General features: G+C 44.6%; 12 non-coding genes and 2 pseudogenes across 12 annotated transcripts; all 14 read right to left on the reverse strand.

Moving 5' to 3' along the window:
• Positions 1-12: 12 nt before the first annotated feature.
• On the reverse strand, positions 13-203 carry LOC141224721 (U2 spliceosomal RNA). Its single transcript, XR_012292055.1, has one exon. It is a non-coding gene; the product is annotated as a U2 spliceosomal RNA (small nuclear RNA).
• A 1,115-nt stretch (positions 204-1,318) lies between these two features.
• Positions 1,319-1,509, reverse strand: LOC141224722 (U2 spliceosomal RNA). Its single transcript, XR_012292056.1, has one exon. It is a non-coding gene; the product is annotated as a U2 spliceosomal RNA (small nuclear RNA).
• A 1,115-nt stretch (positions 1,510-2,624) lies between these two features.
• Positions 2,625-2,815, reverse strand: LOC141224723 (U2 spliceosomal RNA). The gene has a single exon (XR_012292057.1). It is a non-coding gene; the product is annotated as a U2 spliceosomal RNA (small nuclear RNA).
• Positions 2,816-3,926: 1,111 nt separating this feature from the next.
• Positions 3,927-4,117, reverse strand: LOC141224724 (U2 spliceosomal RNA). Its single transcript, XR_012292058.1, has one exon. It is a non-coding gene; the product is annotated as a U2 spliceosomal RNA (small nuclear RNA).
• Positions 4,118-5,232: 1,115 nt separating this feature from the next.
• LOC141224725 (U2 spliceosomal RNA) lies at positions 5,233-5,423 on the reverse strand. Its single transcript, XR_012292059.1, has one exon. It is a non-coding gene; the product is annotated as a U2 spliceosomal RNA (small nuclear RNA).
• Positions 5,424-6,538: 1,115 nt separating this feature from the next.
• On the reverse strand, positions 6,539-6,729 carry LOC141224726 (U2 spliceosomal RNA). The gene has a single exon (XR_012292060.1). It is a non-coding gene; the product is annotated as a U2 spliceosomal RNA (small nuclear RNA).
• A 1,115-nt stretch (positions 6,730-7,844) lies between these two features.
• Positions 7,845-8,035, reverse strand: LOC141224727 (U2 spliceosomal RNA). Its single transcript, XR_012292061.1, has one exon. It is a non-coding gene; the product is annotated as a U2 spliceosomal RNA (small nuclear RNA).
• A 1,115-nt stretch (positions 8,036-9,150) lies between these two features.
• Positions 9,151-9,341, reverse strand: LOC141224728 (U2 spliceosomal RNA). Its single transcript, XR_012292062.1, has one exon. It is a non-coding gene; the product is annotated as a U2 spliceosomal RNA (small nuclear RNA).
• Positions 9,342-10,456: 1,115 nt separating this feature from the next.
• LOC141224729 (U2 spliceosomal RNA) lies at positions 10,457-10,647 on the reverse strand. Its single transcript, XR_012292063.1, has one exon. It is a non-coding gene; the product is annotated as a U2 spliceosomal RNA (small nuclear RNA).
• Positions 10,648-11,762: 1,115 nt separating this feature from the next.
• LOC141224398 (U2 spliceosomal RNA) lies at positions 11,763-11,943 on the reverse strand (annotated as a pseudogene).
• A 523-nt stretch (positions 11,944-12,466) lies between these two features.
• Positions 12,467-12,582, reverse strand: LOC141224551 (U2 spliceosomal RNA; annotated as a pseudogene).
• Positions 12,583-13,697: 1,115 nt separating this feature from the next.
• LOC141224496 (U2 spliceosomal RNA) lies at positions 13,698-13,896 on the reverse strand. The gene has a single exon (XR_012291903.1). It is a non-coding gene; the product is annotated as a U2 spliceosomal RNA (small nuclear RNA).
• A 6,070-nt stretch (positions 13,897-19,966) lies between these two features.
• On the reverse strand, positions 19,967-20,157 carry LOC141224731 (U2 spliceosomal RNA). Its single transcript, XR_012292065.1, has one exon. It is a non-coding gene; the product is annotated as a U2 spliceosomal RNA (small nuclear RNA).
• Positions 20,158-21,271: 1,114 nt separating this feature from the next.
• On the reverse strand, positions 21,272-21,462 carry LOC141224732 (U2 spliceosomal RNA). The gene has a single exon (XR_012292066.1). It is a non-coding gene; the product is annotated as a U2 spliceosomal RNA (small nuclear RNA).
• Positions 21,463-21,960: the final 498 nt, after the last annotated feature.

The following is a 21,960-nucleotide window of genomic DNA, read 5'->3' on the forward strand; positions in this document are numbered from 1 at the left end:
ACTGCATTAAAGAAGGGGTGCACCGGTCCTGGAGATACTGCAATACCAGGTCAATGCGTGGAGTGGACAGAGCAAGCTCTTTTTCCATCTCCCTGTTCTAAAAATCCATTTAATATATGGTCCCCAGATAGGGGACGTATCAGATATTAAACTGATAAGAACAGATACTACACTTGATCTTAGCCAAAAGGCCGAGAAGCGATAACCAGAATTGGTTTCAAACTACGGAGCCACCCAAGGATCCTGAAAAGTCCATTTGTGGAGATGAGCTCCTGGACTCCCGTTAAGAAGACATGTTGTCAACCTCTAGATCCCTTACATGCCTGCACTTTTCGGCTTGCTGCTGCTGCAATCCACGCGTTTTAGATCTGCATAACTCCACCTCTTTAAACACAGCACCTTCACCCCCTGCTGTTCCCACCCGCCTCAACACCGTTGGAAGGGAGGAGAACCAATTAAGGCGGGGGGTGGGGTGGAACGAGCAGCTGTCTACCCTTAGCAGGAGGGCTCCTGATTACATACCTCTCCTGCTGCTGCTGCTGCTGGCTGTCCAGCAGCAGACTGAAGGTGGCTGCTGCTGTGCACAGGTATATAAAGGCTCAGAGCCTATTATGACACGCGCAGCCAGCGTTCCATTGCCACATTCCATCTACTGCAGGCAGGATACCTGGCTGGCTGAATGTCGCTGAGAAGCTCACAGAGACCGCCATAAGCAACAGTTTAACAGAATGCCACAGACTAATCAACCAAACTTTTTGGGTTGGGTTCTCTTTTATAGTCTGCAGGCATTAAATGAAAGAAGTCAGTGTTCCAGCAGAAGGAGACAACGTTTCAGAAAAGGCATTGTAGCAAACCAAAAAAGAAATTTTAAGCGCAGCAGAGTAACCAGCGCACATACCTGTTAGCTCAGGTGAGTTTAAAAGGCTGCTGTTGATAACAAGGGCATTTGCTAAATAGATGGTGTGTGTGCAACAATATACTGAAAGGTCAATTATATTGTGCAGCTTATCTCACCACCTGTAGTTATTTAGGTGAAAGCTCCAAAATGCTTGCCTAATATGTCTGTTTATCCAAAAGGAAGTAAAAAGGGAGAGCTAGAAAGATAGCATTGCATCACATTACATGGCAATGCAATGCACAGTTGCTGAAGTTGAACCAAAATGAGCTTGTAATCTGGCTTCTGCAACTTTGAACATGAAAAATCCAATGAGGAGAAGAAAAGCAAAGCCAAAGAGTCCATCCCAAAATCCGACAAACAAGCAAAATGAACAAAAAACATTGAATTCAATTCTTTCTGATTTTAGAAACTGCATTAAAGAAGGGGTGCACCGGTCCTGGAGATACTGCAATACCAGGTCAATGCGTGGAGTGGACAGAGCAAGCTCTTTTTCCATCTCCCTGTTCTAAAAATCCATTTAATATATGGTCCCCAGATAGGGGACGTATCAGATATTAAACTGATAAGAACAGATACTACACTTGATCTTAGCCAAAAGGCCGAGAAGCGATAACCAGAATTGGTTTCAAACTACGGAGCCACCCAAGGATCCTGAAAAGTCCATTTGTGGAGATGAGCTCCTGGACTCCCGTTAAGAAGACATGTTGTCAACCTCTAGATCCCTTACATGCCTGCACTTTTCGGCTTGCTGCTGCTGCAATCCACGCGTTTTAGATCTGCATAACTCCACCTCTTTAAACACAGCACCTTCACCCCCTGCTGTTCCCACCCGCCTCAACACCGTTGGAAGGGAGGAGAACCAATTAAGGCGGGGGGTGGGGTGGAACGAGCAGCTGTCTACCCTTAGCAGGAGGGCTCCTGATTACATACCTCTCCTGCTGCTGCTGCTGCTGGCTGTCCAGCAGCAGACTGAAGGTGGCTGCTGCTGTGCACAGGTATATAAAGGCTCAGAGCCTATTATGACACGCGCAGCCAGCGTTCCATTGCCACATTCCATCTACTGCAGGCAGGATACCTGGCTGGCTGAATGTCGCTGAGAAGCTCACAGAGACCGCCATAAGCAACAGTTTAACAGAATGCCACAGACTAATCAACCAAACTTTTTGGGTTGGGTTCTCTTTTATAGTCTGCAGGCATTAAATGAAAGAAGTCAGTGTTCCAGCAGAAGGAGACAACGTTTCAGAAAAGGCATTGTAGCAAACCAAAAAAGAAATTTTAAGCGCAGCAGAGTAACCAGCGCACATACCTGTTAGCTCAGGTGAGTTTAAAAGGCTGCTGTTGATAACAAGGGCATTTGCTAAATAGATGGTGTGTGTGCAACAATATACTGAAAGGTCAATTATATTGTGCAGCTTATCTCACCACCTGTAGTTATTTAGGTGAAAGCTCCAAAATGCTTGCCTAATATGTCTGTTTATCCAAAAGGAAGTAAAAAGGGAGAGCTAGAAAGATAGCATTGCATCACATTACATGGCAATGCAATGCACAGTTGCTGAAGTTGAACCAAAATGAGCTTGTAATCTGGCTTCTGCAACTTTGAACATGAAAAATCCAATGAGGAGAAGAAAAGCAAAGCCAAAGAGTCCATCCCAAAATCCGACAAACAAGCAAAATGAACAAAAAACATTGAATTCAATTCTTTCTGATTTTAGAAACTGCATTAAAGAAGGGGTGCACCGGTCCTGGAGATACTGCAATACCAGGTCAATGCGTGGAGTGGACAGAGCAAGCTCTTTTTCCATCTCCCTGTTCTAAAAATCCATTTAATATATGGTCCCCAGATAGGGGACGTATCAGATATTAAACTGATAAGAACAGATACTACACTTGATCTTAGCCAAAAGGCCGAGAAGCGATAACCAGAATTGGTTTCAAACTACGGAGCCACCCAAGGATCCTGAAAAGTCCATTTGTGGAGATGAGCTCCTGGACTCCCGTTAAGAAGACATGTTGTCAACCTCTAGATCCCTTACATGCCTGCACTTTTCGACTTGCTGCTGCTGCAATCCACGCGTTTTAGATCTGCATAACTCCACCTCTTTAAACACAGCACCTTCACCCCCTGCTGTTCCCACCCGCCTCAACACCGTTGGAAGGGAGGAGAACCAATTAAGGCGGGGGGTGGGGTGGAACGAGCAGCTGTCTAGCCTTAGCAGGAGGGCTCCTGATTACATACCTCTCCTGCTGCTGCTGCTGCTGGCTGTCCAGCAGCAGACTGAAGGTGGCTGCTGCTGTGCACAGGTATATAAAGGCTCAGAGCCTATTATGACACGCGCAGCCAGCGTTCCATTGCCACATTCCATCTACTGCAGGCAGGATACCTGGCTGAATGTCGCTGAGAAGCTCACAGAGACCGCCATAAGCAACAGTTTAACAGAATGCCACAGACTAATCAACCAAACTTTTTGGGTTGGGTTCTCTTTTATAGTCTGCAGGCATTAAATGAAAGAAGTCAGTGTTCCAGCAGAAGGAGACAACGTTTCAGAAAAGGCATTGTAGCAAACCAAAAAAGAAATTTTAAGCGCAGCAGAGTAACCAGCGCACATACCTGTTAGCTCAGGTGAGTTTAAAAGGCTGCTGTTGATAACAAGGGCATTTGCTAAATAGATGGTGTGTGTGCAACAATATACTGAAAGGTCAATTATATTGTGCAGCTTATCTCACCACCTGTAGTTATTTAGGTGAAAGCTCCAAAATGCTTGCCTAATATGTCTGTTTATCCAAAAGGAAGTAAAAAGGGAGAGCTAGAAAGATAGCATTGCATCACATTACATGGCAATGCAATGCACAGTTGCTGAAGTTGAACCAAAATGAGCTTGTAATCTGGCTTCTGCAACTTTGAACATGAAAAATCCAATGAGGAGAAGAAAAGCAAAGCCAAAGAGTCCATCCCAAAATCCGACAAACAAGCAAAATGAACAAAAAACATTGAATTCAATTCTTTCTGATTTTAGAAACTGCATTAAAGAAGGGGTGCACCGGTCCTGGAGATACTGCAATACCAGGTCAATGCGTGGAGTGGACAGAGCAAGCTCTTTTTCCATCTCCCTGTTCTAAAAATCCATTTAATATATGGTCCCCAGATAGGGGACGTATCAGATATTAAACTGATAAGAACAGATACTACACTTGATCTTAGCCAAAAGGCCGAGAAGCGATAACCAGAATTGGTTTCAAACTACGGAGCCACCCAAGGATCCTGAAAAGTCCATTTGTGGAGATGAGCTCCTGGACTCCCGTTAAGAAGACATGTTGTCAACCTCTAGATCCCTTACATGCCTGCACTTTTCGGCTTGCTGCTGCTGCAATCCACGCATTTTAGATCTGCATAACTCCACCTCTTTAAACACAGCACCTTCACCCCCTGCTGTTCCCACCCGCCTCAACACCGTTGGAAGGGAGGAGAACCAATTAAGGCGGGGGGTGGGGTGGAACGAGCAGCTGTCTACCCTTAGCAGGAGGGCTCCTGATTACATACCTCTCCTGCTGCTGCTGCTGCTGGCTGTCCAGCAGCAGACTGAAGGTGGCTGCTGCTGTGCACAGGTATATAAAGGCTCAGAGCCTATTATGACACGCGCAGCCAGCGTTCCATTGCCACATTCCATCTACTGCAGGCAGGATACCTGGCTGGCTGAATGTCGCTGAGAAGCTCACAGAGACCGCCATAAGCAACAGTTTAACAGAATGCCACAGACTAATCAACCAAACTTTTTGGGTTGGGTTCTCTTTTATAGTCTGCAGGCATTAAATGAAAGAAGTCAGTGTTCCAGCAGAAGGAGACAACGTTTCAGAAAAGGCATTGTAGCAAACCAAAAAAGAAATTTTAAGCGCAGCAGAGTAACCAGCGCACATACCTGTTAGCTCAGGTGAGTTTAAAAGGCTGCTGTTGATAACAAGGGCATTTGCTAAATAGATGGTGTGTGTGCAACAATATACTGAAAGGTCAATTATATTGTGCAGCTTATCTCACCACCTGTAGTTATTTAGGTGAAAGCTCCAAAATGCTTGCCTAATATGTCTGTTTATCCAAAAGGAAGTAAAAAGGGAGAGCTAGAAAGATAGCATTGCATCACATTACATGGCAATGCAATGCACAGTTGCTGAAGTTGAACCAAAATGAGCTTGTAATCTGGCTTCTGCAACTTTGAACATGAAAAATCCAATGAGGAGAAGAAAAGCAAAGCCAAAGAGTCCATCCCAAAATCCGACAAACAAGCAAAATGAACAAAAAACATTGAATTCAATTCTTTCTGATTTTAGAAACTGCATTAAAGAAGGGGTGCACCGGTCCTGGAGATACTGCAATACCAGGTCAATGCGTGGAGTGGACAGAGCAAGCTCTTTTTCCATCTCCCTGTTCTAAAAATCCATTTAATATATGGTCCCCAGATAGGGGACGTATCAGATATTAAACTGATAAGAACAGATACTACACTTGATCTTAGCCAAAAGGCCGAGAAGCGATAACCAGAATTGGTTTCAAACTACGGAGCCACCCAAGGATCCTGAAAAGTCCATTTGTGGAGATGAGCTCCTGGACTCCCGTTAAGAAGACATGTTGTCAACCTCTAGATCCCTTACATGCCTGCACTTTTCGGCTTGCTGCTGCTGCAATCCACGCGTTTTAGATCTGCATAACTCCACCTCTTTAAACACAGCACCTTCACCCCCTGCTGTTCCCACCCGCCTCAACACCGTTGGAAGGGAGGAGAACCAATTAAGGCGGGGGGTGGGGTGGAACGAGCAGCTGTCTACCCTTAGCAGGAGGGCTCCTGATTACATACCTCTCCTGCTGCTGCTGCTGCTGGCTGTCCAGCAGCAGACTGAAGGTGGCTGCTGCTGTGCACAGGTATATAAAGGCTCAGAGCCTATTATGACACGCGCAGCCAGCGTTCCATTGCCACATTCCATCTACTGCAGGCAGGATACCTGGCTGGCTGAATGTCGCTGAGAAGCTCACAGAGACCGCCATAAGCAACAGTTTAACAGAATGCCACAGACTAATCAACCAAACTTTTTGGGTTGGGTTCTCTTTTATAGTCTGCAGGCATTAAATGAAAGAAGTCAGTGTTCCAGCAGAAGGAGACAACGTTTCAGAAAAGGCATTGTAGCAAACCAAAAAAGAAATTTTAAGCGCAGCAGAGTAACCAGCGCACATACCTGTTAGCTCAGGTGAGTTTAAAAGGCTGCTGTTGATAACAAGGGCATTTGCTAAATAGATGGTGTGTGTGCAACAATATACTGAAAGGTCAATTATATTGTGCAGCTTATCTCACCACCTGTAGTTATTTAGGTGAAAGCTCCAAAATGCTTGCCTAATATGTCTGTTTATCCAAAAGGAAGTAAAAAGGGAGAGCTAGAAAGATAGCATTGCATCACATTACATGGCAATGCAATGCACAGTTGCTGAAGTTGAACCAAAATGAGCTTGTAATCTGGCTTCTGCAACTTTGAACATGAAAAATCCAATGAGGAGAAGAAAAGCAAAGCCAAAGAGTCCATCCCAAAATCCGACAAACAAGCAAAATGAACAAAAAACATTGAATTCAATTCTTTCTGATTTTAGAAACTGCATTAAAGAAGGGGTGCACCGGTCCTGGAGATACTGCAATACCAGGTCAATGCGTGGAGTGGACAGAGCAAGCTCTTTTTCCATCTCCCTGTTCTAAAAATCCATTTAATATATGGTCCCCAGATAGGGGACGTATCAGATATTAAACTGATAAGAACAGATACTACACTTGATCTTAGCCAAAAGGCCGAGAAGCGATAACCAGAATTGGTTTCAAACTACGGAGCCACCCAAGGATCCTGAAAAGTCCATTTGTGGAGATGAGCTCCTGGACTCCCGTTAAGAAGACATGTTGTCAACCTCTAGATCCCTTACATGCCTGCACTTTTCGGCTTGCTGCTGCTGCAATCCACGCGTTTTAGATCTGCATAACTCCACCTCTTTAAACACAGCACCTTCACCCCCTGCTGTTCCCACCCGCCTCAACACCGTTGGAAGGGAGGAGAACCAATTAAGGCGGGGGGTGGGGTGGAACGAGCAGCTGTCTACCCTTAGCAGGAGGGCTCCTGATTACATACCTCTCCTGCTGCTGCTGCTGCTGGCTGTCCAGCAGCAGACTGAAGGTGGCTGCTGCTGTGCACAGGTATATAAAGGCTCAGAGCCTATTATGACACGCGCAGCCAGCGTTCCATTGCCACATTCCATCTACTGCAGGCAGGATACCTGGCTGGCTGAATGTCGCTGAGAAGCTCACAGAGACCGCCATAAGCAACAGTTTAACAGAATGCCACAGACTAATCAACCAAACTTTTTGGGTTGGGTTCTCTTTTATAGTCTGCAGGCATTAAATGAAAGAAGTCAGTGTTCCAGCAGAAGGAGACAACGTTTCAGAAAAGGCATTGTAGCAAACCAAAAAAGAAATTTTAAGCGCAGCAGAGTAACCAGCGCACATACCTGTTAGCTCAGGTGAGTTTAAAAGGCTGCTGTTGATAACAAGGGCATTTGCTAAATAGATGGTGTGTGTGCAACAATATACTGAAAGGTCAATTATATTGTGCAGCTTATCTCACCACCTGTAGTTATTTAGGTGAAAGCTCCAAAATGCTTGCCTAATATGTCTGTTTATCCAAAAGGAAGTAAAAAGGGAGAGCTAGAAAGATAGCATTGCATCACATTACATGGCAATGCAATGCACAGTTGCTGAAGTTGAACCAAAATGAGCTTGTAATCTGGCTTCTGCAACTTTGAACATGAAAAATCCAATGAGGAGAAGAAAAGCAAAGCCAAAGAGTCCATCCCAAAATCCGACAAACAAGCAAAATGAACAAAAAACATTGAATTCAATTCTTTCTGATTTTAGAAACTGCATTAAAGAAGGGGTGCACCGGTCCTGGAGATACTGCAATACCAGGTCAATGCGTGGAGTGGACAGAGCAAGCTCTTTTTCCATCTCCCTGTTCTAAAAATCCATTTAATATATGGTCCCCAGATAGGGGACGTATCAGATATTAAACTGATAAGAACAGATACTACACTTGATCTTAGCCAAAAGGCCGAGAAGCGATAACCAGAATTGGTTTCAAACTACGGAGCCACCCAAGGATCCTGAAAAGTCCATTTGTGGAGATGAGCTCCTGGACTCCCGTTAAGAAGACATGTTGTCAACCTCTAGATCCCTTACATGCCTGCACTTTTCGGCTTGCTGCTGCTGCAATCCACGCGTTTTAGATCTGCATAACTCCACCTCTTTAAACACAGCACCTTCACCCCCTGCTGTTCCCACCCGCCTCAACACCGTTGGAAGGGAGGAGAACCAATTAAGGCGGGGGGTGGGGTGGAACGAGCAGCTGTCTACCCTTAGCAGGAGGGCTCCTGATTACATACCTCTCCTGCTGCTGCTGCTGCTGGCTGTCCAGCAGCAGACTGAAGGTGGCTGCTGCTGTGCACAGGTATATAAAGGCTCAGAGCCTATTATGACACGCGCAGCCAGCGTTCCATTGCCACATTCCATCTACTGCAGGCAGGATACCTGGCTGGCTGAATGTCGCTGAGAAGCTCACAGAGACCGCCATAAGCAACAGTTTAACAGAATGCCACAGACTAATCAACCAAACTTTTTGGGTTGGGTTCTCTTTTATAGTCTGCAGGCATTAAATGAAAGAAGTCAGTGTTCCAGCAGAAGGAGACAACGTTTCAGAAAAGGCATTGTAGCAAACCAAAAAAGAAATTTTAAGCGCAGCAGAGTAACCAGCGCACATACCTGTTAGCTCAGGTGAGTTTAAAAGGCTGCTGTTGATAACAAGGGCATTTGCTAAATAGATGGTGTGTGTGCAACAATATACTGAAAGGTCAATTATATTGTGCAGCTTATCTCACCACCTGTAGTTATTTAGGTGAAAGCTCCAAAATGCTTGCCTAATATGTCTGTTTATCCAAAAGGAAGTAAAAAGGGAGAGCTAGAAAGATAGCATTGCATCACATTACATGGCAATGCAATGCACAGTTGCTGAAGTTGAACCAAAATGAGCTTGTAATCTGGCTTCTGCAACTTTGAACATGAAAAATCCAATGAGGAGAAGAAAAGCAAAGCCAAAGAGTCCATCCCAAAATCCGACAAACAAGCAAAATGAACAAAAAACATTGAATTCAATTCTTTCTGATTTTAGAAACTGCATTAAAGAAGGGGTGCACCGGTCCTGGAGATACTGCAATACCAGGTCAATGCGTGGAGTGGACAGAGCAAGCTCTTTTTCCATCTCCCTGTTCTAAAAATCCATTTAATATATGGTCCCCAGATAGGGGACGTATCAGATATTAAACTGATAAGAACAGATACTACACTTGATCTTAGCCAAAAGGCCGAGAAGCGATAACCAGAATTGGTTTCAAACTACGGAGCCACCCAAGGATCCTGAAAAGTCCATTTGTGGAGATGAGCTCCTGGACTCCCGTTAAGAAGACATGTTGTCAACCTCTAGATCCCTTACATGCCTGCACTTTTCGGCTTGCTGCTGCTGCAATCCACGCGTTTTAGATCTGCATAACTCCACCTCTTTAAACACAGCACCTTCACCCCCTGCTGTTCCCACCCGCCTCAACACCGTTGGAAGGGAGGAGAACCAATTAAGGCGGGGGGTGGGGTGGAACGAGCAGCTGTCTAGCCTTAGCAGGAGGGCTCCTGATTACATACCTCTCCTGCTGCTGCTGCTGCTGGCTGTCCAGCAGCAGACTGAAGGTGGCTGCTGCTGTGCACAGGTATATAAAGGCTCAGAGCCTATTATGACACGCGCAGCCAGCGTTCCATTGCCACATTCCATCTACTGCAGGCAGGATACCTGGCTGGCTGAATGTCGCTGAGAAGCTCACAGAGACCGCCATAAGCAACAGTTTAACAGAATGCCACAGACTAATCAACCAAACTTTTTGGGTTGGGTTCTCTTTTATAGTCTGCAGGCATTAAATGAAAGAAGTCAGTGTTCCAGCAGAAGGAGACAACGTTTCAGAAAAGGCATTGTAGCAAACCAAAAAAGAAATTTTAAGCGCAGCAGAGTAACCAGCGCACATACCTGTTAGCTCAGGTGAGTTTAAAAGGCTGCTGTTGATAACAAGGGCATTTGCTAAATAGATGGTGTGTGTGCAACAATATACTGAAAGGTCAATTATATTGTGCAGCTTATCTCACCACCTGTAGTTATTTAGGTGAAAGCTCCAAAATGCTTGCCTAATATGTCTGTTTATCCAAAAGGAAGTAAAAAGGGAGAGCTAGAAAGATAGCATTGCATCACATTACATGGCAATGCAATGCACAGTTGCTGAAGTTGAACCAAAATGAGCTTGTAATCTGGCTTCTGCAACTTTGAACATGAAAAATCCAATGAGGAGAAGAAAAGCAAAGCCAAAGAGTCCATCCCAAAATCCGACAAACAAGCAAAATGAACAAAAAACATTGAATTCAATTCTTTCTGATTTTAGAAACTGCATTAAAGAAGGGGTGCACCGGTCCTGGAGATACTGCAATACCAGGTCAATGCGTGGAGTGGACAGAGCAAGCTCTTTTTCCATCTCCCTGTTCTAAAAATCCATTTAATATATGGTCCCCAGATAGGGGACGTATCAGATATTAAACTGATAAGAACAGATACTACACTTGATCTTAGCCAAAAGGCCGAGAAGCGATAACCAGAATTGGTTTCAAACTACGGAGCCACCCAAGGATCCTGAAAAGTCCATTTGTGGAGATGAGCTCCTGGACTCCCGTTAAGAAGACATGTTGTCAACCTCTAGATCCCTTACATGCCTGCACTTTTCGGCTTGCTGCTGCTGCAATCCACGCATTTTAGATCTGCATAACTCCACCTCTTTAAACACAGCACCTTCACCCCCTGCTGTTCCCACCCGCCTCAACACCGTTGGAAGGGAGGAGAACCAATTAAGGCGGGGGGTGGGGTGGAACGAGCAGCTGTCTACCCTTAGCAGGAGGGCTCCTGATTACATACCTCTCCTGCTGCTGCTGCTGCTGGCTGTCCAGCAGCAGACTGAAGGTGGCTGCTGCTGTGCACAGGTATATAAAGGCTCAGAGCCTATTATGACACGCGCAGCCAGCGTTCCATTGCCACATTCCATCTACTGCAGGCAGGATACCTGGCTGGCTGAATGTCGCTGAGAAGCTCACAGAGACCGCCATAAGCAACAGTTTAACAGAATGCCACAGACTAATCAACCAAACTTTTTGGGTTGGGTTCTCTTTTATAGTCTGCAGGCATTAAATGAAAGAAGTCAGTGTTCCAGCAGAAGGAGACAACGTTTCAGAAAAGGCATTGTAGCAAACCAAAAAAGAAATTTTAAGCGCAGCAGAGTAACCAGCGCACATACCTGTTAGCTCAGGTGAGTTTAAAAGGCTGCTGTTGATAACAAGGGCATTTGCTAAATAGATGGTGTGTGTGCAACAATATACTGAAAGGTCAATTATATTGTGCAGCTTATCTCACCACCTGTAGTTATTTAGGTGAAAGCTCCAAAATGCTTGCCTAATATGTCTGTTTATCCAAAAGGAAGTAAAAAGGGAGAGCTAGAAAGATAGCATTGCATCACATTACATGGCAATGCAATGCACAGTTGCTGAAGTTGAACCAAAATGAGCTTGTAATCTGGCTTCTGCAACTTTGAACATGAAAAATCCAATGAGGAGAAGAAAAGCAAAGCCAAAGAGTCCATCCCAAAATCCGACAAACAAGCAAAATGAACAAAAAACATTGAATTCAATTCTTTCTGATTTTAGAAACTGCATTAAAGAAGGGGTGCACCGGTCCTGGAGATACTGCAATACCAGGTCAATGCGTGGAGTGGACAGAGCAAGCTCTTTTTCCATCTCCCTGTTCTAAAAATCCATTTAATATATGGTCCCCAGATAGGGGACGTATCAGATATTAAACTGATAAGAACAGATTTTTGATTGAAGCTGCATCCAAGGCACTGAAAAATGTGACCGAAGTCACACCAAAACAGCGCACGAGGCGAGGATTCATGTGGCCCTTCCCGGAGGAGAGGGTCCCCAATAAACCATCCCCATCCCTCCGAGCCAGAAGGCCACAGCGAGGGTCAGGGATCTCCGATGCTCTCCCTAGCCGAAACCGGAGAAGAGCCGTTTTCGTGCTCCCAGCTTCCATCTAGGCTGCCACCCTAGTGGAGCTGGAGCCTGTGTTGGTTTCTCAGCCCAAAGCTGACCGGACCTCCGACCGGGTTTATAAAAATTCCCCTTCCTAGCCCGGTGGCCAGGAATAGGGGGGGTTGCTCAGAAAGTATGATTGGCAAAGGTGCGGCGTGCTACGAAGCCAAGTCTTTCTGGGGTTCCCAGTCCCAGTAAGCTTGGACTCCCACCAGGGCGCCTACTCCTGGGGCACATTGCTCCAAAGCCCTCACACTTACCCAGCCTAGTGACTTCGATCCTGGAGGGCCATGTTTTCCATCAGATAACTCTATGAGCCACCTGGCGTACTAACAAGTGCACCAAACCAGTGTGTAATATGCATCAATTTACTAGGGCAGCCTAAGGACAAAACTGCCTTTTCAAAAGATACTACACTTGATCTTAGCCAAAAGGCCGAGAAGCGATAACCAGAATTGGTTTCAAACTACGGAGCCACCCAAGGATCCTGAAAAGTCCATTTGTGGAGATGAGCTCCTGGACTCCCGTTAAGAAGACATGTTGTCAACCTCTAGATCCCTTACATGCCTGCACTTTTCGGCTTGCTGCTGCTGCAATCCACGCGTTTTAGATCTGCATAACTCCACCTCTTTAAACACAGCACCTTCACCCCCTGCTGTTCCCACCCGCCTCAACACCGTTGGAAGGGAGGAGAACCAATTAAGGCGGGGGGTGGGGTGGAACGAGCAGCTGTCTACCCTTAGCAGGAGGGCTCCTGATTACATACCTCTCCTGCTGCTGCTGCTGCTGGCTGTCCAGCAGCAGACTGAAGGTGGCTGCTGCTGTGCACAGGTATATAAAGGCTCAGAGCCTATTATGACACGCGCAGCCAGCGTTCCATTGCCACATTCCATCTACTGCAGGCAGGATACCTGGCTGGCTGAATGTCGCTGAGAAGCTCACAGAGACCGCCATAAGCAACAGTTTAACAGAATGCCACAGACTAATCAACCAAACTTTTTGGGTTGGGTTCTCTTTTATAGTCTGCAGGCATTAAATGAAAGAAGTCAGTGCTCCAGCAGAAGGAGACAACGTTTCAGAAAAGGCATTGTAGCAAACCAAAAAAGAAATTTTAAGCGCAGCAGAGTAACCAGCGCACATACCTGTTAGCTCAGGTGAGTTTAAAAGGCTGCTGTTGATAACAAGGGCATTTGCTAAATAGATGGTGTGTGTGCAACAATATACTGAAAGGTCAATTATATTGTGCAGCTTATCTCACCACCTGTAGTTATTTAGGTGAAAGCTCCAAAATGCTTGCCTAATATGTCTGTTTATCCAAAAGGAAGTAAAAAGGGAGAGCTAGAAAGATAGCATTGCATCACATTACATGGCAATGCAATGCACAGTTGCTGAAGTTGAACCAAAATGAGCTTGTAATCTGGCTTCTGCAACTTTGAACATGAAAAATCCAATGAGGAGAAGAAAAGCAAAGCCAAAGAGTCCATCCCAAAATCCGACAAACAAGCAAAATGAACAAAAAACATTGAATTCAATTCTTTCTGATTTTAGAAACTGCATTAAAGAAGGGGTGCACCGGTCCTGGAGATACTGCAATACCAGGTCAATGCGTGGAGTGGACAGAGCAAGCTCTTTTTCCATCTCCCTGTTCTAAAAATCCATTTAATATATGGTCCCCAGATAGGGGACGTATCAGATATTAAACTGATAAGAACAGATTTTTTTTTTTTTTTTTTCCTCAGATTAAGACCCACATTAATTTATGCATCATAGCGCATATTCACATAACGGGTTCTCAAATCATCATTCGGAAAAACAAAAACAAAATCCCAAAAAACACAACCCTGCAATTAACTGTTACTTACTGTAAGAAGTCCAATGTGAAAAGTTCCAGAGTGCTTCTGCTGCTGTCTCACCATACTTCTTTTTATCCAATAAATAGGCATAAAACAGTCTAGCAAGAAAAATCTTTCTGCATTCCATGGGGGAAAAAACAATCTTTTTAAAAATCACCAAATTCCGAACGTCCCATAAAACCTCTTTATATATGACAAAAATAATCCAGCTTGCCCGCTTCCTTTGCGAGTACTTAAAATCTTGACCTATTAAAATCCTTTCAAAATCGAAACAATGAAAACCAACTAAAGCAACAAACATACGTGACAACAAGGTAAAAACTTTTTTAGCAAAAAAACAGTCCCAAAAAATATGCTGTATTGTTTCCACCTTATTGCAACCTTCCCTAGGACATAGTTCTTGAACCTTTATCCCCCGGTCATTCAAAAAAGCCCTTGTTGGCAAGCATCCATGCAACGCCATCCAGGTTACATCCTTCTGTCTGTTGCTGATTCCACGCATGAAAAAAAGCTTCCACACCTGTCCAGACTGTGCATTATTACAAAACGGCACATCACATAACATCTCCTTCTTCTTAATACCTGAGACAATCAGTTTTTTGTCCGGTCTAACCATGGAGCTTATCCCATTTTGATCATAGAAGGACCTAAGCACCACATAAAAAAACGGTATCACAAACGAAACTGGTTTTCTTAAATCCTTCTCACACCAGCTCCATTTCTGGAAAAGCCGTCCTGCTAAATATTTGCACATGTCCGCAGTCCTGTTATTGCACTGGGATAATTTATAAATGTTCAAAAAATAATGCATTCTTAAAAATAAGTCAATGTTAGGAAAATCACAACCCCCATTTTCCACAGAACACATAACCATTCCTCTTCTTAGTTTCTCCATTTTGGATCCCCAAAAAAACACAAACAGTTTCCTTGTCACTCTCTTTGTCCAAAGCACAGCAGGTGGGAAAATCAAAGCAGTGTACAGCAGAAGCGGGAGAATCACAGACTTGATTACCAGCACTTTCCCTCTCAGCGACAGGTTCCTTAGTTTCCAAAAGTTCAACTTCTGATCCATTTTGTCTTCTAGAATCTTCAGGCTGCTTTTCCCTTTCAGTTCCTTCTCAAAGATGACACCAAGAACCTCAATTTCCTCCCTACTCTCCACTCCTGCCACGTTAACCTCAACCTGCCTCCCAAAGTTACAAAGCTGGCACTTTCCCCAATTCACCGCCATACCAGCCACACAACAAAAAATCCTTACGTGCAAATTCACTCTATTGAGATCCGCCTGTGAACCACAAGTAAAAACAATATCATCCATATAACTTAAAGACTTGACTGGACCCCCGGATCCCCCAGGAATAAAAACACCAGCCACACACTTGTCAACTTGCACACTTTTTAAAAGGGCCTCCACCACACAGATAAAAAGAATTGGTGACAGGGGACAACCCTGCCTAACTCCCGATAAAATATTAAAACTGGAACTCACATGCCCATTAACTAAAATCTGGCTACTGACCCCACAATAAAAACTCTTAATGACCATCAATAATTTATCCGGAACACCAAGGTGACTTAAAGCAGAGAACAAAAATCTATGTGATATTTTATCAAAGGCTTTCTCCAGGTCCACCGACTGTAACAAAAGAGCATTCTTATTCAAATTAGCCTGATAAATTAAGTCTCTTAGAAGCAGCAAATTATCTGAAATTTTCCTACCAGGCACTGCACATGCCTGATACTCCCCCACCATATCACCTATCACATCTGCCAGTCTACCAGCCACAATTTTAGAAATAATTTTGTAATCACTGTTTAACAATGTTATGGGCCTCCAATTTTTAATATCCCTCATGTCCCCTTTCTTATGAATCAGCGTAACAATCCCCCTACGCATAGAAACCGATAAAATCCCATGAGTAAAACCATATTGCACCACCCGGGAAAACTCCACACCTATAATATCCCAAAATCTAACATAAAATTCAGCAGGAAGACCATCACAGCCTGGCGTCTTGCCTTTCGCCAAGCCATCCACTGCCCGTCTAATTTCATCTTTCCCAACCTCCTCACTTAAAAACCCAATTTTCTCCTCAGGAATATTATTAGTTAATACTTTGCAATAATCATTAATTTCCGCATCACTGGCTCTACTATCGTTAGAGAAGAGTGTTTCATAAAAGGAAAGAATACTGCCAATCATCTCATCCCCAGATACCTCCCCTGCAGGAGAAAAAACAGACTTAAAAACCCCTTTAGGTTTAAAACATTTTTTAAAAAAGTATCTCGAACATTGCTCATTTTCCTCCATGTGCTTTATTTTTGCCTTAAACATAATAGTCTTCCCTTTTTCAATAAGTATCTTCTTCAGTTCGTCCTTCAAATCTGCAATCTCTTTATCCACCTCCATCCCCGCTCTCTTAAACTTATGGAGTACTTCCAATTTTGAAATAACAGCAGCATCATGATCCCTTTTGGCTTTCGCTCTCCTAAAACACACCCCTTTAAAATAACATGCAAATTTCTCCTTAGCCCAGTCCCACCACTCTAGCAAATCTTTAAAAAGGTGCTGTTCAGACACACAAGACAAAAACACTTTATTAAAACCAACCTTAACACTCTCCTCTTCCAGCAGGCTTACGTTCAGCTTCCAGAGTCCCTTTCCAAAAGCCAGGGACTCAGCTATACACAGATCTACCACTATCATCTTGTGGTCAGAAAAAGTCGTCATCACGTGGTTGCACTTGGCCACCTTAATCCCTTCAGACATAAAAACATAGTCAATTCGGGAAACACTACGTCCACTATCTGATATGTATGTGAACTTATCACTTGGCCCAACCATCAGACCAGCATCCGTGTAGCGTAAATCCTGCACAATCTGATTTAAAATATTAGACGTAACATCAGTCCTACCTTCCGTAGAGCTCTTACGATCTTTTGCGGATCTGACACAATTAAAATCTCCAGCCACTATAGTGAAGTCTCTGCCTGGTAAAAACAACTTTAGAGACTCCAAAAACCCAACTCTTGCTTGTTTATCAGCAGGGGCATAAACATTAAAAACCCGTACCCGCTGACCTAAAAAATCCACTAATAAAAACAAACATCTCCCAGGTATGATTACTTTAAACTCTAAAACCTTTAGACTGGAATTACACAGTAAAATGCCCACCCCTTCATTCCTGTTTTCTGAGCATGGGGACCAAAAAGATTGCCCCTTATTCCACTCACTCTCATGCGGGGCAGATTTAATTACACATTCCTGCAGACAGACAATATCTGCATTCACACTCTCAATGTACTCCAGTATCCCTGCTCTCCTACAAGCAGAACCAATCCCTCGTACATTCAGAGAAGCAACACACAACGCCATCATAACAACAGGAAAAAATCTCCACCATACCCGATCCATCATGAACCAGGAGAAAACCCACTCCTGCCACCCACTTTTCTACGTATATCAGGCGACTCAGAACTCGAGTCCCTGTTAGAATAACCTGGTCTTAGGGAGACTGGATCTTCCTGCCCCCCAGACCAACACCCCTCCACCTTACTTCTTTTAATCACGGAGGCATAACTCTCCTCCTTGCCATCATCTTCCTCCTCATTTTCACTCCAATCACTGTTAACCCTATCACGCTGCTGAGGGGTTATAGTTCCATCCGAATCAGAATCCTCCTCCTCCAAAACCTCCATTTCCTCACCCCCATCTCTTCCCAAAACAGGATTCACTGACTCCGCCATATTAGACAAATCCATCCCATCACCCGGGCCATGCACATCAGCTACTTTGTTTATTACTTCCAGCCCCTCCCTCAAACCAACTTTCTTCTGGCTCCGCCCCTTTTCCTCCATCTTGGGCACCGCATGGTCTCTTCCCCTACCACCATCTTGTTTTTGGCTTTCCCCCTCTGAGTCTGAGCCTTCGCCCTCCTCCCCACTTTCCTGCCGAGTCTTCTTCTGCCTCTCTTCAGCGTCCACCTGTGACCTAGGAATCTGAGCCCACAATCTACATTTCCTTGCAAGGTGATCTGCATGTCCACACAAATCACACACCTTATTCATTGGGCAACCACTTGCAACATGCCCAGATTTCCCACAACCTCTACAAACATCACCTTGCACTGGACAATCCTTCTGAACATGTCCAAACTCATGACACTTCCTACAATATTCCATCTGTCCATTATAAAAACAAAATCCCCTTTCTCCTCCGATAGAAAACTGTGCAGGAATGCTCTTGGCACCCCCTATAGCTCTATCATCCGGTCTCAGTTTTACAACATATCTCCTCTTGCCATTTAGATAATTGTATTTGTTCTTCATTCTTCCCAAAAATTTAACCTCACTACAATACCGAGCTAAAAAATTGGAAACAGTCTCATCCGGAACTTTAGGGTTATACATGTGCACAACCACATACTTATATGTCTGCTGGAACAGAGGTTCCAGTGCAATAAACTCTAGGCATTTCAATTCCTTTTCTTCCTTCATTCGTACCAACTCCATGTAGACTCTCTGGCAAATACTCAAAGAAACAAAAGTGATATCATAAATTCCTTGTTTCTGAAAATCCTGCAGTGCCAATACATCCGTTACTTTCAAGCCATTAATGTTCTTCAAGACATCAACGCAAACTTGGTCCAAACCGATTTCTCCTTCATGACCTGCAGCCACCTTCAGACGGACCGAGTCCTCTAATCCACGTGTTTTCTCCACCATTTTTACAGCAGATAAACACAATCGCCGCTCAATCGCACACTAGGGCCCCACAAGGGGGAACCCCAGTCACAACTGCCCTCCAAACAACACCAGCAGCAGAAAACCACCACTGATCTTGCCAAAAGGCCGAGAAGCGATAACCAGAATTGGTTTCAAACTACGGAGCCACCCAAGGATCCTGAAAAGTCCATTTGTGGAGATGAGCTCCTGGACTCCCGTTAAGAAGACATGTTGTCAACCTCTAGATCCCTTACATGCCTGCACTTTTCGGCTTGCTGCTGCTGCAATCCACGCGTTTTAGATCTGCATAACTCCACCTCTTTAAATACAGCACCTTCACCCCCTGCTGTTCCCACCCGCCTCAACACCGTTGGAAGGGAGGAGAACCAATTAAGGCGGGGGGTGGGGTGGAACGAGCAGCTGTCTACCCTTAGCAGGAGGGCTCCTGATTACATACCTCTCCTGCTGCTGCTGCTGCTGGCTGTCCAGCAGCAGACTGAAGGTGGCTGCTGCTGTGCACAGGTATATAAAGGCTCAGAGCCTATTATGACACGCGCAGCCAGCGTTCCATTGCCACATTCCATCTACTGCAGGCAGGATACCTGGCTGGCTGAATGTCGCTGAGAAGCTCACAGAGACCGCCATAAGCAACAGTTTAACAGAATGCCACAGACTAATCAACCAAACTTTTTGGGTTGGGTTCTCTTTTATAGTCTGCAGGCATTAAATGAAAGAAGTCAGTGTTCCAGCAGAAGGAGACAACGTTTCAGAAAAGGCATTGTAGCAAACCAAAAAAGAAATTTTAAGCGCAGCAGAGTAACCAGCGCACATACCTGTTAGCTCAGGTGAGTTTAAAAGGCTGCTGTTGATAACAAGGGCATTTGCTAAATAGATGGTGTGTGTGCAACAATATACTGAAAGGTCAATTATATTGTGCAGCTTATCTCACCACCTGTAGTTATTTAGGTGAAAGCTCCAAAATGCTTGCCTAATATGTCTGTTTATCCAAAAGGAAGTAAAAAGGGAGAGCTAGAAAGATAGCATTGCATCACATTACATGGCAATGCAATGCACAGTTGCTGAAGTTGAACCAAAATGAGCTTGTAATCTGGCTTCTGCAACTTTGAACATGAAAAATCCAATGAGGAGAAGAAAAGCAAAGCCAAAGAGTCCATCCCAAAATCCGACAAACAAGCAAAATGAACAAAAAACATTGAATTCAATTCTTTCTGATTTTAGAAACTGCATTAAAGAAGGGGTGCACCGGTCCTGGAGATACTGCAATACCAGGTCAATGCGTGGAGTGGACAGAGCAAGCTCTTTTTCCATCTCCCTGTTCTAAAAATCCATTTAATATATGGTCCCCAGATAGGGGACGTATCAGATATTAAACTGATAAGAACAGATACTACACTTGATCTTAGCCAAAAGGCCGAGAAGCGATAACCAGAATTGGTTTCAAACTACGGAGCCACCCAAGGATCCTGAAAAGTCCATTTGTGGAGATGAGCTCCTGGACTCCCGTTAAGAAGACATGTTGTCAACCTCTAGATCCCTTACATGCCTGCACTTTTCGGCTTGCTGCTGCTGCAATCCACGCGTTTTAGATCTGCATAACTCCACCTCTTTAAACACAGCACCTTCACCCCCTGCTGTTCCCACCCGCCTCAACACCGTTGGAAGGGAGGAGAACCAATTAAGGCGGGGGTGGGGTGGAACGAGCAGCTGTCTACCCTTAGCAGGAGGGCTCCTGATTACATACATCTCCTGCTGCTGCTGCTGCTGGCTGTCCAGCAGCAGACTGAAGGTGGCTGCTGCTGTGCACAGGTATATAAAGGCTCAGAGCCTATTATGACACGCGCAGCCAGCGTTCCATTGCCACATTCCATCTACTGCAGGCAGGATACCTGGCTGGCTGAATGTCGCTGAGAAGCTCACAGAGACCGCCATAAGCAACAGTTTAACAGAATGCCACAGACTAATCAACCAAACTTTTTGGGTTGGGTTCTCTTTTATAGTCTGCAGGCATTAAATGAAAGAAGTCAGTGTTCCAGCAGAAGGAGACAACGTTTCAGAAAAGGCATTGTAGCAAACCAAAAAAGAAATTTTAAGCGCAGCAGAGTAACCAGCGCACATACCTGTTAGCTCAGGTGAGTTTAAAAGGCTGCTGTTGATAACAAGGGCATTTGCTAAATAGATGGTGTGTGTGCAACAATATACTGAAAGGTCAATTATATTGTGCAGCTTATCTCACCACCTGTAGTTATTTAGGTGAAAGCTCCAAAATGCTTGCCTAATATGTCTGTTTATCCAAAAGGAAGTAAAAAGGGAGAGCTAGAAAGATAGCATTGCATCACATTACATGGCAATGCAATGCACAGTTGCTGAAGTTGAACCAAAATGAGCTTGTAATCTGGCTTCTGCAACTTTGAACATGAAAAATCCAATGAGGAGAAGAAAAGCAAAGCCAAAGAGTCCATCCCAAAATCCGACAAACAAGCAAAATGAACAAAAAACATTGAATTCAATTCTTTCTGATTTTAGAAACTGCATTAAAGAAGGGGTGCACCGGTCCTGGAGATACTGCAATACCAGGTCAATGCGTGGAGTGGACAGAGCAAGCTCTTTTTCCATCTCCCTGTTCTAAAAATCCATTTAATATATGGTCCCCAGATAGGGGACGTATCAGATATTAAACTGATAAGAACAGATACTACACTTGATCTTAGCCAAAAGGCCGAGAAGCGATAACCAGAATTGGTTTCAAACTACGGAGCCACCCAAGGATCCTGAAAAGTCCATTTGTGGAGATGAGCTCCTGGACTCCCGTTAAGAAGACATGTTGTCAACCTCTAGATCCCTTACATGCCTGCACTTTTCGGCTTGCTGCTGCTGCAATCCACGCGTTTTAGATCTGCATAACTCCACCTCTTTAAACACAGCACCTTCACCCCCTGCTGTTCCCACCCGCCTCAACACCGTTGGAAGGGAGGAGAACCAATTAAGGCGGGGGGTGGGGTGGAACGAGCAGCTGTCTACCCTTAGCAGGAGGGCTCCTGATTACATACCTCTCCTGCTGCTGCTGCTGCTGGCTGTCCAGCAGCAGACTGAAGGTGGCTGCTGCTGTGCACAGGTATATAAAGGCTCAGAGCCTATTATGACACGCGCAGCCAGCGTTCCATTGCCACATTCCATCTACTGCAGGCAGGATACCTGGCTGGCTGAATGTCGCTGAGAAGCTCACAGA

The sequence above is a fragment of the Phyllobates terribilis genome, unplaced genomic scaffold (assembly GCF_046119375.1).
Source record: "Phyllobates terribilis strain yellow unplaced genomic scaffold, ASM4611937v1 Scaffold_393__1_contigs__length_1774422, whole genome shotgun sequence".
Classification (NCBI taxonomy): Eukaryota; Metazoa; Chordata; class Amphibia; order Anura; family Dendrobatidae; genus Phyllobates; species Phyllobates terribilis.